General features: G+C 51.4%; 1 protein-coding gene across 1 annotated transcript in view; it reads right to left on the bottom strand.

Moving 5' to 3' along the window:
• Positions 1–247: 247 nt before the first annotated feature.
• The window catches only part of LOC102380745, a 26,149-nt gene continuing 13,712 nt past the window's right edge, over positions 248–12,684 (bottom strand). Inside the window, exon 3 of the mRNA XM_025206614.1 lies at positions 248–785. The gene's annotated coding sequence lies outside the window, so the exon portion shown is untranslated. The remainder of the gene's footprint in view (positions 786–12,684) is intronic.

Genomic DNA, 12,684 nt, shown 5'->3' with positions numbered 1-12,684 from the left:
TACATCCTAAGGTATATCTATACGACCATAGAGCAGGGCTGGTAGCCAGCAAATAGCTCCATGCTATCGCAGCTACATTGCTACCAGTACCAAGGGTAGCAAGTCAAAACAAGCTTGAGTATCTATACCAGAAGCAGGCAACATACAGCCTGTGGGCCGGATCTGGCCTGCCAAGCTGGTCTATCCAGCCCTGGGGCCCCTAAAAACTAACTGCCATATACATCCTGCACAATTAATCAGCTCTCTTAAAAATGAAAAGAACCTGGGAAAAGACTTAAATCCTAGTTTTTCCTTTTATGCTGCTTTAAACGTATCAGGATATCTATTTGTCTGAGGTCCAAAACAAGTCTGAGTCAGAGAGCTGGTTTCTTCTAGGTATGGGACCTACACTAAATCACGTAGGTACAAAGATCATTTTAGGAAAGCAATGAGGTAAAAGAGGTGACAGTTCATATTTTAGCTCTCAATTTTACAGAAAGACTGAACAAAAGCCGAGTCGCCCTGACAGTACCCCAGTGTACTGAATATAATTGGCCATTTTGCTTTAAAGGGTACATAAAATAAAAACAAAGCAAGGCGAAAGAGGTACCTCAGTCAAGGGCCTTGGTCTTCTCTCTACGACAAACTCTGTGTGGCAGAGCTCACAGTAACTAGTGTTGGAGGAGGACAGCCATTTTTCCAGGCAGCTCTTGTGCACGGTCCCCAATGTTCCTGTACAGTCACATGGAGAAAGCAGTCCCTCCCCGTTTCCACCTTCATGACAGATTCGACAGATGGGTCCATCACTACAGAAAGAGGCAAACAGATGGAACGAAATTTCTGTCAGCATGGGTAGAACAGCACAGTCACATCCCGAAAGCGCTGAGACCCAGTCCACTGAGCACTTCCAGGACACAGGAACGGCAGTCAATGTGTTGCACTGTGCAGGACCAGGAGAAAATCTTCAAAGAAACTGCTGTGACATCAACACAAATGACTCTGAAACGAGTGAGCAACTGCAAGTGTTTGGGATACTCCCTCTATGGCGGCAGCACCTGAATTTTACATCCTAAGGTATATCTATACGACCATAGAGCAGGGCTGGTAGCCAGCAAATAGCTCCATGCTATCGCAGCTACATTGCTACCAGTACCAAGGGTAGCAAGTCAAAACAAGCTTGAGTATCTATACCAGAAGCAGGCAACATACAGCCTGTGGGCCGGATCTGGCCTGCCAAGCTGGTCTATCCAGCCCTGGGGCCCCTAAAAATTTAGAAAATTAATATTTATCTGCTGCTGGATGTCTGTCAAAGATGACAGAGGCCTGTAGGACCCAGGGGAAGCTGGTGGCAGGACCCTGAAGCCCAGAAGCAAGACCCGCCCTGCCCCCCACCCCCTCCAACTGAACTGGAAGCCCGTGCCTAGCAGAGGCTTCTGGCCTGGGGCCATGGGGCTGTTCCCACCTCCCTCTGCCTGAGAGGTAAATTCAGATAAGAGTGCAGGGGAGAGGCAGGGGAGGACCACAGGCAATCGCCTGAGTCCTCGGGGCCAGGTCAGGCAGCTCCTACCAAGTCCTGTGGTCTGGCCATGTAGCCAGGAACCACATGGTGCTGGAGCAGCTGGCAGGTTAGCAGCGGCAGGTGGGAGGGAAGAGCAGTGAGTGGGCACGCAGGAGCTCAGCAACAGCTGGGCAGAAGTGTGGGGCCCAGGCTTGCAAGGCCCCATGCAGCTAGACCGGGCTGTGCCAATAGGGAGAAGGGGGAGTCAGCCCAGCTCCATAGAGCCCCTGCCATCCCAGACCCCACACTCCTGCCTCCCTGCCCCATGCTCCCACCCAGCTGTCACTGCACTCCTGTGCGCCTGCTTGTTACCACTCGCCCCCACCTGCCACCGCTTTTCCAGCTCCCAGCTGCATCGCTGCAACCACGAGAGTACAGGGCCCACACTGGTATCCTGGGGCCAGGGGTGTGTGCGTGCAGTGAGGGAGAGGCAGAGAGCATGTGTGTGTGTGTGTGCTCAGTGACGGAGGGACAGAGAGAGAGAGAGAGAGCGCTTGCAGTGAGGGAGGAGCAAAGTGTGTGTGTGTGTGCGTGTGCGCGCGCGTGTGTGTGTGAGGGATGGAGTGCGTGTGTATGTGTACAGTGAGGGAGGGACAGAGAGACAGAGTGTGTGCATGTGCATGCAGTGAGGGAGGAACAAAGTGCGTGTGTATGTGTACAGTGAGGGAGGGACAGAGAGAGAGAGTGTGTGCATATGCATGCAGTGAGGGAGGAACAGAGTACGTGTGTGAGCATGGCAGTGCACCCCCTACAAAAAGGCCTGCGGGCAGTCGCCCCTCAACACCCCTGCCGCCAACACCACCAGCGGTGTTTGCAGGCAGTCAACAATCCCTGCTGTCCGCTGCCGATGGCATCTGTGCGTGGTCACCAACCCCTGCTCGGCACTTGCTACCCCTGCCTGCCGACAGTGCCAGCAGTGTCTGTGGGAGCTCCCCCACTTACCGCTGCTGCACTCCCACCATCGCCATGCCCCTCCAGCCGCCAGGGGTATGCATCATTCATGGTGTGCAGTGAGGGAGGAACAGTGCAAGAGTGTGTGTGTGTAGTGAGGGAGGGACAGAGTTTGTGAGTGTGTGCATGTGTGTGTTCGTAGCGAGAGACCCACACCCCCCCCCACTGCCATCTACCCAGACCCCTATGCTCACACCCCCCAGCCACCCTTCCCCCACACACAGCTTCCCACATACCCCATACCCATCCACACCCCACATATCTACACACCCACATGCTCCCCCACCCAATCCCTATCTACCCCCCACAGACACACCCACACCCTCCCCCACACCCCACAAACCCACAGCCCGCACAAACCTATACCCCTCCCCACAATATACAAGAGTAAGACTTTATTTTAAGCTGTTGTGCAATCACCTCTATATATTACTAGAGAAATGCATGTAAATCAGGACAAAATATTTTTTGAAATCAAATTAATGCATATTGTAGATGTTCGATTTTTAGAATATAATTAGGTATTTTTCTGGTTCTGAGATGGCAAAACCCCTTGCTGAAAGGAATACTTCTGGAGGCAAGGGGACGGACATCTGGTGGCAAAGGTCAGGGGTTAGGGGGTTAGACTTCTGGTCACAAGATGGTGACCAGGGGTTGGGGCACCTGTCAAGGGGCAGGGCTACCCATGCAGCCCTTGACAGCTTGTCAAAACTCAGTAAGCAGCCCTCTAGCCAAAATAATTGCCCGCCCCGATCTATATACTACAGTCACTTTTGTCAAGCCCAGTGGCTGGTCTGGAATAGTGAGACAACATCTAAAAAGTACTAGATTAAGGTTCAGGAGAGTTTAAAAATCTTAGGGCAAAATTCTATTTTACTATTAGAAAGTGTAAGTGACAGTTTTTAGGCACTCAAATCACCCAGTAATACTCTACTGAGCCTATATTAGGCTAAGATGCTTACATTCCTTATACAGCTACACTTTCGACTTTGCCATGGACACAAAGAAGTGCTGTACATATACCCAAACTTACAGCCAACTAAAAATTGGGACTCATGACTGTGACATGGAAGTGAAAGCATGATGGTGATGATCTTCTCGCAGACCAAAGAGCTCCACATTCCAAGCCAGGGGTGGGCAAAATACAGCCCATGGGGCAGATCCAGCCCATGGGGGCTTTGTCTGGCCCGTGGCGGGTCCCTAGGTCCCGCCTGGCCCAGGCACTGCCCAGCTGGGGTGTCTCTGTGGCTAGACTGCCTTTCTAGGCAGCCGAGGCAGCGATGGCTCCTTCTGGCTGCCATGCCCCAGCCCCGTGGTACCGGCGGGGACTTGAGCGTGCAGCTCAGACTTGGCATGCCCCGCACCTGGTCCAGACTCACCTGTCCAGATTCAGTGACAGCAGCTGCCAGGCAGAAACTTGCTTGGCACAGCAGAAAAGCAGCCCCTCCCCCTTGCCATTGCCAGGCAGCTCTTGGTGCAGCCACTTGGAGTCCATGCTGCACTGGGCTGCCTTGCATCACCACAACTTGGGCTGCCCTGCACCAGCAGTGACAGCAGTGGAGATACAAAGTAGACCACCAGCACAGCGGAGGCCCTGGGCAGCTGCACCAAGAACTGTTTGGTAACCACAAGGGGGAGGGGCCACTTATGTCCCGTGCAAAGCAACAGTTTCTGCCTGGCAGTCACCACTGCTGCTGAGCCGAGCCAGGTGAGTCCAGAGCAGGGGCAGGGTGAGCTGGGTTGGGGCTGCGCTCATGGGTCCATGTTGGTACCATGGAGCTGGGGCCAGGGGCAGCAGGAGACAGGAGGAGCCGCCACTGCCTGGGACGCCTAGAAAGGCAGTCCAGCTGCAGAGCTGCCCCAGCCCCACTGCATGCCCAGGGGGTGGCAGGACGCACATGGCTGTGTGGTGGAGAGGAGGTGTGGGGAGCAGGCCGGGGCTGCGTGCTGTTGGTGGTGCCAGGGAGGCACTGCAGGGCATGCAAGCTCTGGGCTGTTGCAGGACAGATGTTGACCAACTCAGGGGGGTGTGCATGGGTGGCTTCCATACACACCCCACCACAACCTCAAACCCTCCCACACAAACCCTACAACCCCACCCTCCCCAACACACAATCTCACACCCCACAAACACTGCACCCATCCACACCCTTCCTCACACCCCCCACAAATCCCCCATACACCTCTAGGAAGAGCCCTGCTCACTGCTACGTGCACACACCCCACCATACACACACCCCCTCCACTCATCCCACAGCTCTCCACAAACCCCATACCTACCCACCCACATCCACACATACCACTGCACCCTACATATACACATATCCCCATAATCCCCCCACAAGCCTCATACTCACCCACCCATACCCCCCACGCCCCTCCACATCCTCACAATATACAAGATGAAGACTTCATTTTGAGCTATTATGCAATCACCTTTATATACACACAACACAAACACACACAAATCAGGACAAAAATATATATTTTAAATAAAATTAAAATATGTTATTGTGGATGTTTGATTTTTAGAATATAATTTTTTTTTCTGGCTCCAAGATTGCAAACCCCCTTCCCAAAAGGAGTACTTCCAGGGGCAAGAGGAGGGACTTCTGGTGGCAAAGGCCAGGGGCTAGGGGTGGGACTTCTGGTCCCGAGGTGAGGCCAGGGGCAGCAGGAGACAGAAGGAGACGCCACTGCCTGGGTCACCTAGAAAGGCAGTCCAACTGCAGAGCTCCCCCAGCCCCACTACATGGCCAGGGGGTGGCAGGACGTGCATGGCTGTGTGGTGGAGAGGAGGCATGGGGCGGGGCTGCGTGCTGTTGGTGGTGCCGGGGAGGCGCTGCAGGGCATGCAAGCTCTGGGCTGTTGCAGGATGGATACTGACCAGCGCAGGAGAGCATGCACAGGTGGCTTCCATATATACACCCCACCATAACCTCAAAACCTCCCCGACAAACCCCACAACCCCCTTGCAGCCCTCAACTCAACAGCTCCCCAAAACTCATTAAGTGGTCCTCCAGCCAAAATAATTGCCTGAACCCTGTTCTAAGCCCACCTTCCCCATGAGGGGATGTGAACCCTGAGTTCACACATCACAGGAGAGCATCCTAATCAACAGGTTACAGGTCAGGCATGAGTGAGAGCTCTTTCCTATTGAAATTAGGTCAATGGAGAGACAAGGGCTAAGTACAGACAGTCAAAAAGCCTGAGGCTGAATTGATTAAATCTTTGCAGGTTAATATAAACTATGTGGATTGAACCAATAATCAAGTGAACAGACATTCACTTTTGATTATGGAAATGCAGCCACATGCCTGCAGTGGCCCAGGCTAGAAGCTGGCATGCACTAGCACATGTCTCCATGCTCAATTGGAGCAGACAACTTAGGCTAAGGCTAGCCCACCCATTCAGTGAGAAGGGGTTTGCAGGGGAAATGCAAAGCATCCTGGGATGCTAGGGGACTGAGAGTTAACTTGAATCTGGAGGGGATCTGGGACAGAAGTTCAATAAATTGATTTAACCTAAATCAGTTAAGTCTGATACTAAATCCATCCCAGTTTATCTTAAATGGGTTTCGGTCATGTTGAGAGTGGTTTATTGAGCACTGAACTTCTGCTGTGTTACAGATTTGAACTGGTTTCTGATCACTTATACCGGTGTATGTGTAATTTCTGTCCCTAGCCAAGAGGGAAAACATCCTAGGAACAGAAGGGAAACACACGACCCCATGGCTTAGGGTAGTGGACACTGCCTTGACGGGGGCAGGACCGGGGGGGCGGTGGCGGAGCAAGTCCTTGCTCCCAGTGTTGTTCATGCAGTTTGCATTCAGTTCCTTGGAAGGGCTGCATAAACAGCACTGAAGACGAAGAGCAGGCTTCTTCCAATGGTGCACCATGCTTGAAACTCCCACCCACCGGGGCTAGAACAGATGCTCAAACTACTATTTGGCAAGCCTTTACTGCAGTTCTCATTACAGCACTACTTCATTCAGGAAAGGCCTCTTTCTGACGTTACCCAGAACCCCTAACAGAAAGGATCTTGATTGTGTTTGGGAAAAGGAAAAGAAAGCCTGGTGGATTGTCAGTAGCAAAGCTCAAAGCCTCTGACTTTCCTTTCAGAAAAAGAAAGTCCACATAGGCACGATATTCAGCATTCTCCAGCCCTGGCACCAAAGGCAGACCAAGCAGTTGTTGTGCCCTGAGTAGGAGCAGCAATAGCAGCAGCAGTTACCAATCTCACTCCCTGCAGGTCCACACCCCAGGTTGGTGTCCCATTCACCCACCTCTAGTTATGTTATTGCTAGGGGTGCACCAATAGAGATTTTGGGGACTGATACCGATAGCTGATTTTTAAGGAGGCATCTCGGCCGATACTGATCCTATTTCCATATGCATCCCAGCAGCTTGAAGAGCTGGTAAGTTTGTTGTGGTGGAAGGGAAGAGGCGTGTGGGGAGGGGTAGATCGAGGCCCCTGTGGTGAGGGAGGTAGTGGGGCTGGGGTTGCTTAGCCAGGGCGGGGCAGGGCACAGGATGGAGCTGCAGCTTGTCCAGGGGGCGTGGGAAGGGGGGTGGCCTCCTTTGCTGCGTGCACCCCAAGAGGGCATGAGGGGCTGTGTCCCCAGATCTGTGCGTGGAGCAGGGCAGGCTGCAGGTCCAGGCTGGGGCTGGGGCCGGGGCTGTGCTGGGCTCTTCCCGGTGTGGGGCTGTGCTGGGCTGCAGTAGGGGCGGGTGGCAGCAGCACTGGGAGGGAGGTTACGGGGGGGTTTCCGTAGCCCCATCCAGCACTCCTCCCATCACCGCCACTGTCCACCCCAAGCGCAGCCTGGCCCAGCCCCTGCCAGGAACAGCCCCAGCCTGCAGTGGCAGCCCCGTGCAGATCTGGGGGCACATGCCTCCCCTCCCCCTCTGTGTCCTCCTGGGGTGCATGCAGCAGTGGGAACCGCCCACCCCTTCCGCATGTTCCCCGGAAGAGCTATGGCTCTGTTCCTCCCTCCCCCCCGAGCCAGGCAGCCCTTGCCTCAGCCCCAGCCCCACTCCCACTGCCTCCCTCACCACAGGGGCCTTGATCTGCCCCCCACCACACACTCCTTCCCTCCCCTCTCCCCTTCTACCACAACATATCTACCATCTGCACACAGCTCTGCATGCTGCCGGGCTGTGTTCCTTGCTGCCTATGTGCTGCACTGCAGCTATGCGTGTGCACAGGCCATTTATCAGCCACATTATCAGCCACATTGGGCCAATTTCTGACGCAGTCAATTTTCTTTATATCGGTGCCGATGCAATATCCAACCAATGTAGTTCTTGCTCACTTTTAGTTATTGCCCATCCCTGGGATACTGGCTGATTTTTTTCCAGTGTCAAAACTTTCCTGAAACCATACTTCTCCTGTGATGTCTCTTTGCACACATCCAGCTGACACAGAAAGGTGGAATAAAGCATACTAATTACTGGTGATAAACTTGTTTTCTGATCTCACTGTGCACTGCAGAGTTCTCTCTTACTTGCTTTGGTGCAATTACATTAGGCTGGATTCTAACCAGTTACTAAAATGCAATCCAAAACAGAACCACTACTTATAATGGCATTGTTCTAGATATGTATCAGTATTTAGCATTAAAGAATCATCAAGTAAAATGCACAAACAGCCTTGGGAGCAAGGGGCAAAACCCAGAACTCCCCCTGCAGGCCGTGCTCTCTTTCCTAGGCTGCTTCTAGCTTGCTGTCATTCTGGACCCATGACTCTTTCCTTCGTAGTTGCACAGAGAATTAGATTCAAGAGTAAGGGGCTGTAATGTACTCTCAACTATTTCTGTCCCATAGCTTGGAGGGTAGGAGACTTGGCACATTCAAAAAACACACCACTTGCATTGCAAACTTGCTTTCCTGCTGCCCCCCCACCCCTTTGAAGTCTGATGTGACTTTGGGAGTTGCTGCTTCACGAACAGTAAGGGCGAAAACCTAAGACTGTTTCAATATAAAAGATCAGAAGCCAAGCTTCCCAAAGACACAACTCATATTTATAAAGAAAGGATTTACCTGGAAAAATGTATGGCACACTAAATCTCTCTGTTCCTCACACTGTCCTTCACTGAAGCACATCTTGTCCTAATTTCCACCTTCCAGCTGTTCACTGTCCACTCCACATACCAGTTCTGCAGAGTAAGTGAAAGCCTTGACAACTCAATTCATAGTCTCCTTAGGCCAGTCCCTCTTCTTCCATTTCCCACCATTGCTCCGGGATGGAGAGAATGATGTGGATTCCACGCTGTCCAAGTCCCACTATGATTACACCTTACCTCAAATGTCTTTCACTGCCATTAGATACCACAAACATATCGCTCTGGTCTTCAGTCCAACTAGAAAGTTGCCTGAACACGATATATAGCCCAAGAATCCTGTATTGCATTGCTGCTGACATTGCTCCTTCTGTCAGCTGGGTACAACCAAGATAAACTTATTCCCTTAAATATAAGAATCCGGTAGAGGCAATGAAAATGGTTACGGGACGCGGGCACAAGACTTATGAGGAAAGGCTGAGGGAACTGGTCTTATTTAGTCTGGAGAAAAGATGACTGAGGGGGGGATTTAATAGGAGCCTTCAACTACCTGAAGGCTGGTTTCAAATGGGATGGAGTTAGACTGTTTTCAGCGGTGGCAGATGACAGAACAAGAAGCAATGGTTTCAAGTTGCAGCAAGGGAAGTTTAGGTTAGAGACTAAGAAAAAAACTCTCTCACTAGAAGGATAGCACAGCGTTGGAACAAGTTACTCAAAGAGGTTGTAGCTTCTCCATCCTTGGAGGTTTTTAAGATGGCCAGGCAAAGCCTTGGCTGGGATGATCTAGGTGAGGATGGGCCTGCTTTGAGCAGGAGACTGGACTAGATGTGACCTCCTGAGATCCCTTCCAGCCCTAATTTTCTATGATCCTATGATTTCTGTGCACAGCTTCAAAGTCCCTCAAATAGGTGACTAATGCTTTGTATATTAAAATTCCACTCCTTCCTTGTAGTTAGACCCTTCAGCTGTGAAAAGTCATGCTGGAATCAAACACTGAGGAAGGCAAGGTAATTAATCATCAAAGGAAATGAAAGAAATCTGACTTTAAGAAATATCATGTTATGACCTTTAGGAACTAGAAACAATTTGAAAGGGCCAGATAAGATTTTGGAGCAGTGGTTCTAAAGGCCCCACTCAGAATGGAAGTAATTCAGACAGTTCATGTGCTCTGAAGCTTCATTCCTCTATCCATCTGCAATTATGTTAACTGTACGCTGCTAGCATAGTCCAAGAGCTGCTCAAACAGCAGCTCTAGAAAATCTTTCCCAATTAAGGAAAGAGGGACTGAAAAGAAAGCCTACAGGCAAGACCAGCAAAAACAAAATCTGCAGAGAATTAAGGCAAAATAAGCCTGAATCACAATGTCATCTAGTCCAAGCACCTGCTTAAGGCAGGGTCATCCCTATCCACACCATACTACATAAGTAGTGTGTTTGACCTGTTCCTAAAATAGCACAATGAACCCTGCTGCACAACCACAAGGCACATTGCCCTAAAACACCAAAAGCATCTTAACCTGCCACAGGTAAAGCAGGGGGATGAAGGCTATCAGTGTGTCACCGCTGCAAGTGTTGTTAACATGCATGCAATAGATCCAAGGAAGAAGGCCATGCCCCCCACTAAAATGGAAGGCAAACACCCCCATCATCCATACCAATCTGACCATGATCCCAAAATGTGGCAATCGGTCTGATCCTGACCAGAGGGGCAAGACCCTCTAATCAGGAAGCTCTAGGTTTTAGTCCCAGGAGCAGCACTGGCACATCCAAGTCAAAATCCCCAACCTTGGCTGCAGCCAAGACCCAACGCTTCTAAGAAAGGCATATAAACCCCCCTGATATCTGTAGCACCAGGAGGAGAAACAAATTCCTCCATGGACCCAGGTGGCAACCAGCAAAGTTCAGAAACATGGGGAAAATTGAACACGCTCCATTCTGCTCTGCAACTTGGGGACACCAAGCATGACTCCATACAGCACGCCCTCTGACACAACAGCAAAAGCTCCCCTTTCTATACCCTTTCCGTAACTTATCCCAGGTGCTTTAATCTCTCCTATGCCGGTTGTGGAGCTTGGCTTCATTCTCCGACTGTTGAGCAAGGCCCCAGGCAGAATTGACCTGCTCTAGGCTGCAGAACTCTTCTCATCATCTTCCAGTGATCCAGGGGAAGGAGGGGTGCTCCTGGGCTTCCAAATGATGCTCCGGACAGCATACTACAGACACAGCTACTCTTAGAGCAAGGCTGTCCAACCGTTGGCCCACAGACCACATGTGGCGTTCACAAGGGGTTGAGGCACCAGGTAGCTGCTCCCCACACTGCTCTGGCTGCAGCAGCAGCTGGGGGCTCCAGGTTCCTCCTCTTTGCCTTCCTCTTCCTGTCCCTGGGGGCAGGGCAGTGCAGTATGGTGCACCCTGCAGAGGCTGGGGAAGCTGCAGTTCAAGGTGTCTGAATGGGCTGTGCAGTAGGGCACCTGAGCACACGGTGCAGTGGGGAGCAGCAGCACATGGTGCAATGGGGAGGTACAGGAAGCAGCAGCTGGGGTCATGGAGTGGTGAGGGGTACCTGGGCCAACAGTGCAGTCCGGGTGTAAGGAGCAGCAGGATGGAGATGTGTAGTACAGCAGGAAGGCATGAGGAGCAGCAGGGGGTCATGGAGTGCAGTGCAGGGGGTGTCTGGGCTTATGGTACAGAGGGGGTCAGGAGGTGCAGAGCAGCAGGGGACACCAAGGGTCACAGCTCAGTGGGGAAGCATAAGTAGCAGCTGGAGGCTGGGTCTATTGCCTCCACTGGTGTGGTCTCTGCTTATGTGGTCTGAAACATGTGGCCCCTGGCCACTTAGAAGTTGGACAACCCTATCCTTGATCATCCCTGAACAATGCTTATCCAATCGCTTCTTGTTCACCTTGTGCTGGAGAACCCACAAATTCCCTAAGCCGTCTGTTCCACTGCCTCCCAGTCCTACCACTGATAGCCAAGCTAAACCCACTTTGCTGCAACTTCAAGCCACTGGTACTTGTCCTGCTGTCTGAGCAATGGAAAGAAAGGTGTTCTCCCTCATCTTTACAGCAGTCCTTCAGGTGTCTGAAGACTGCTATCATGTTGCCTATTGCCTTTTTCACAAGCTGAACATGCAGACCCAACTAGACCAAAAAAGGATTCGCTGCAGAGCGGTACTGTTTGCTGCTCACCAGTTGCTGCCTCTAGAGACTGCGAGCCTGTCACATGGGCCATGCAGCTGGAAAAGTAGGTAACTGCAGGGGCGCAAAACATAAAAAGGGAATTTGCACCAAATCTGTCAGTTCACCTGAGAGGAAGAACAGAGAAAGAGACTGCCAGCAGAGAGGAATGCCATCATGCCTATTTCTTTCAAGGTCTCCTCATATGGCTTGTCTTCCAAGATCTTTATTATTTTGGTTGCTTGCCTCTGGACCCTCTGTAACCTCTCCATGTCCTTTTTAAAATGTGGAGTCCAAAACTGTACACAATAGATGAGACCTAACCAGTACCAAGTAAAGACATGCTATCACCTCCTCTGTTTTGCACCTAATGCTCCTGTTGATGCAGCCTGTAACTGCACTCAGCTTTTGCAGCTGTGTCACGCTGCAGACTCAGTCCACCAGGACTCCTAGATCCTTCCTCACCGTGCTGCCATCCAGCCAGTTGTCACCCGTTGTGTAGCTGTGTTTTTGATTACCAGCGTGTAGCACCTTGACTTTTTCCGCCTTGAACTTCATCCCGTCGTCTCCAGCCCAGTCTGCCAATCTATCAAAACCTTCTGAATCGTGCCGAAGTCTCCAGGGTGTTCACAGCCCTTCCTAGTTTTGTGTCGTCTGTAAGTTAGCTCGAGGAGCTCTCTATCCCAGCACCCAAATCACCAATAAGCACGTGAACAGCGGGCCCAGGACAAAGCCCTGTGCGACTCCACTCAGAATCTCCTGCCATTCTGACTTGATACATTTATAACTAGGGATCTGCTGAAATTGTGATTTTGGTGGATTTCGCATCTGCGAAATCTGGCGTTGCCCATGAAATCCAGAAAATCTGGAGGAAAAAAAAAATAAGAGGAAAACTTACTGAAAATAAAATGCCAGCTCCCCAGGGGGAGCCAGCAGTTCCCACCACGCTGATTGCATGAC

The sequence above is a fragment of the Alligator sinensis genome, unplaced genomic scaffold (genome assembly GCF_000455745.1).
Source record: "Alligator sinensis unplaced genomic scaffold, ASM45574v1 scaffold103_2, whole genome shotgun sequence".
Lineage (NCBI taxonomy): Eukaryota > Metazoa > Chordata > Crocodylia > Alligatoridae > Alligator > Alligator sinensis.
Note: the sequence above shows the minus strand (reverse complement) of the source record. Positions and strands in the feature narration are given on the sequence as shown.